Source organism: Mytilus californianus, unplaced genomic scaffold (assembly GCF_021869535.1).
Source record: "Mytilus californianus isolate M0D057914Y unplaced genomic scaffold, xbMytCali1.0.p SCAF_4, whole genome shotgun sequence".
Classification (NCBI taxonomy): domain Eukaryota; kingdom Metazoa; phylum Mollusca; class Bivalvia; order Mytilida; family Mytilidae; genus Mytilus; species Mytilus californianus.
The window spans coordinates 2829398-2834002 of NW_026262690.1; positions in this window are offsets into that span (position 1 = coordinate 2829398).

Below are 4605 nucleotides of genomic sequence, written 5' to 3' on the forward strand. Positions count from 1 at the left end.
TAAGAGACGATCTCATTGGCCAATCGGGTATTTTGACGTAATTCTGAATTTTAACGGAAAATTATCGGTCACGTCAAAAACTAAAGATAATTGACATAACTTATATGTATAACTTTCAAAAAAAGAATATTCTAAATTCATATTATTTTCATAAACATGCACATTCACCAAAAAGACTCAAATTTTGTTAAATTTTCTATAAATATTGACCAATCAAATTTTAGTTTACATCAAGAAAGCTAGAATTTTTTTTTCTACTTCTCTTAAAAATTGCACAAATGTTAACCGGAAAGAGCTATAGTAAATGTTTAAAAGTATCTATAAACTATTAATTTCACATATTCAAACTGTTAAATTCAATCTATACTCATCAAAAATTATACAAAGTTAACTTCTAGCTTTTTTCTCTACATCGTGTAAACGTTTAGAACAAGTATGGTCACCTCGGCCCATATAACTTGAAATTTTCTCTGAGGAAATTGTATGGACCGCACAGTTGTTGTATAAACTGTTTTTTTTTTTAAAACAACTGCAATTTTTATGGATTTTTCCTCGACCATTGCAGAATATTGACTAGCGGCATATCCTATCCGACATGTTTTTTTTTTATAATTACCGGCATTGATTTTATTACTGTTATCAGGAACATATATATATATATATATAGTAGATATACTGTTCCCAGCTGTTATATATGAGGACTTCGTCCTCAATTATTTCTATGAAAAAGACGAGTAGTTCAAAACATTTTAATTCTTACGAAATAGGAAATAGAATGAAAATTTAATCATTGCAAGAATTTTTAATTGTAAAAATTACTATCAAAATCCGCCCGACCTAGGACCTATTACGTTCCAAACCAAATAAAAACTGAGCGAAACAAAACGATACAAAATTATATAAAACTATACGAAGCGAAATACAACAAAATCAATCAAAATTTTTATAAGTTTCTAGTGCCGCGGAAAAAGTTTAATTTTAAAAGGCCAGGGAAATGCTGTTTTATCTGAATTTACGAAAATTACTTAAACAGAGGTTAGTGTGTATACCGCATTCTCTGTAAAGTCGTTTTTTGTAAAAACATTCTGAACCGATTTTTTTTAAATGCAGTTCCGACAAAATGGGAAACCATCGAGAGAATAAATTAGCATTTGGGGCATTTTTATTAACGTTCCTAATTATACTAGTACAATGCTTGGTTTTCTTATTGACAACATATCTATTTTTTATTAAATTTCTTAATTGTACTAGTATACTTAGGAACGTTAATAAAAATGCCCCAAATGCTAATTTATTCTCTCGATGGTTTCCCATGGGGTGGACAGGGGGATCCCCGATTCCCACCGTCCCTCCCCTTTACTCCCAGACGAAAATCGGTCAAAATTTTTTCCCCAGAATATCCGTATTTTTACTCTCCTTCTTCCACTAGTTCCCGCCCTGACTCCCGCTTCCCTCCCTTGATTCCCACTTCCCTCCCCTGACTCCCGCTTCCCGCCCCCTCATTCCCATGTTCCCTTACCCTTCGCTATTTTACTTGCTTAACTCATGAAGAAAATAGTACACTTTTCGCATTGGTAAATAATTATATATTGAAAAGTAAAAGGTTCACACCATAATACGAAAACTTCAAGTGTATGCTTTCTCAATCTAATTAAAATCTATATCTCTGCATGGTTTCGTTATCCACTCATAATGCAAGCACACGAGTTGTGAAAATGGAGTTGTGATAGAGTTGAATTTTAATCAGATTGTATGCTTTCCTTGCATTTCATCTGGTTTATTTCATTCACTTTAGATTTTTTTTCTCAAACTACAATACAATCAAACTTATTTTGTATTTATCATTCTTACTTTATTCCAGTTGATAGACCATGTTCATAGTATTCCTAATTTTGTATGTCATCATTTTTATACTAATAAGCATGATTTTTCATTGAATGAAATATTATTCAAACCAAATTAAGATTGATAATTCAAAACTCTATTTAAAGACGAGTTTTAGTATACGGAAAACACAAAGTCTCTTGAGTTTTTGAAATCTTATTATTACAAACAAAACATTTGAAATCAAAGCAAGTTGCCAACCATAACAATCACACAAGAACAACAATTTTACATACTCAAAGCAAAGCATGAAATAAAGCATACATTTACTATATAAATGACATGATCAATATTTGAAATAAAGCATACATATACTATATAAATAACATGAACAATGTTTGAAATAAAGCATACATATACTATATAAATGACATGAACAATGTTTGAAATAAAGCATACATATACTATATAAATGGCAAGGACAATGTTTGAAATAAAGCATACATATACTATATAAATGACATGAACAATGTTTTTACGTCATACTATGCAAAAATAATCAGAGTACAGTATAAAATCATTATAAAAGTACAAAAACAGTTAAAGCAAATAAAACAGAAAAAACCACTACATATGAAAGCATTAATTATCTGCAGGCATTGCATTGGCATGAACTTTCATTCCAAGTAACAATAACTTTAGAAAATTGATCAAAATTGTTTTGTTCTTTAAAACTCTGGGGGAAGTCATTTCCAAATTTGTGCAGCTGTGTATCGAAAGGAATTTGATGCCATAGATATTTGTTCGAACCTGCGGGGCTATTCAGCTGTATTTCTATGTCTAAATGAATATTTGTAATTTTTGTCATTAATCAAATAATGCAAGTACGAATCATGGACTCTTTTGCCTATCATTTTAAAAGTTTCTACAGCTATATTACTCGTAATCTTCTGACTAAAAGGGGTGGAAGTTTTTAATATGCAAACTATTTTCATATGAGCTATCATAATTTTCATCAACAAATCTATATGCTCTTTCTTATTTTTTTCCATCTTAATCGTGTCTTGTTTTTTTACTACAGAAATGCCAGGTGAATGGACAGTAATTTAGAATAGACAAAATAAAAGAATGATAAATTGTAAAACGACCAAGTATATTAAGAAATGATATCTAGCAATGCGAAAATTGAGTTCTTGCATAGCCAGTTCAAAGTCAGCAATTATTCCATGTGGAGGTCAGACTCGCACAGAAGTGGAATAATAGCATTAATGATGTATAAGATGAGCAAGACATGAGGTCAGACAGAGACTCACACATAAGTGGACTAATGGCTTTAATGAGATCTAGTTTTAGCAGGACATGAGGTCAGATAGAGACTCGCACAGAAGTGGACTACTGGGTTTAATGAGATCTGCATGGCAGGACAGTGAATAGACAATATACGTATGTACTTTCCAAATAGTCAGAAATCATTGTCAAGAACTTATTTCATGGCCGATTTTGATGAAATGTTTACTGTTAAACTCATACATGTCACCGTGCACAGTATTTGATGGTTATATGAAATGTCTTTATGGCATGTCAATGCAGAGACATAATAACAAGGTCAAACACATATTTTATAATTATTGCAAGAAACTGCAGACATTTTTGCATTTATTGGTATATAATTCAAATGGGGAAACAGTTTGGGATTCTGAAATTGAATCAATGAATATCGAGTTAAGGGGTTTAAAACCAACTCAAACGAACAAAATATATTTTTAATCAGAATTTCCAGTTACAGATGAAAATTTATTATCACCCTATGAAATTTTATTTATCTTGTGCGAATGAAAAGTACGGTATGCTCAATAAAGAACAGTTTTCAAATTAAGTCAAATATGTGATGTATAAATGTGAAACTAATAGTCATATTAAGAATATGAAAATTTACGAGAACAAGAAAGAATTTGTTTTTGCTGTCTGAATTCCATTGAGGATGAAAAGCATGTACTTTTACTTTATGATGATATGAGAGACAGTTGTTTTAAAAGGGTTTAAGCTGTCAAATTCATGTTCACCGATTCGTATGGCAAGCCGTTTTACTATTTATATTCCAAATTCAAGATATCTCATATAATATATAAGATATCTCATACAGTATATAAGATATCTCATATAATATATAAGATATCTTTTATAATCTTGTTTTTATAAGATATCATATGAGATATCTTATAAACTATATAAGATATATTATAAATCTCATATATTTTATAAGATATCTCATATAATTTATAGAAAATCTTATAAAGGAAATGTGCGTGTATTTTAGAATAGACCATCGAGATGATTTCCGAGGAATTCCGTAGGTCATATGATCTGACGCAAACATAAATACAAAGACAATCACGTGGATCGTATAACGACGATTTTTTTCTAGGTCTGATTGGTTTCATGTCATATAATAAAGATATGTAAACCATCACAGAATCAGTCAACGAAAAGGAACTTACCGATGCCTGCCTTGTTTCACTTTTCAATGTTGACATTCTTTTCTTTCTAAATATAACTTTTAAAACATGCTTAGCCCATGCGTATAGCACATCACAGTGGAGGGTTAAATTGAAGTTCGCATGAATACGGATTAAAATGAGTTGAATTATTTACTTGAAAGCCAATAATACATCATCGATGTTTTGATCTAATTTTAACAAAATTGAACCAAGAATGCCTACTAGTAATAGCGAAATATAATTTCATAATTCCGCTTTTATAAGTGTCTGGGAAAAAAAACAT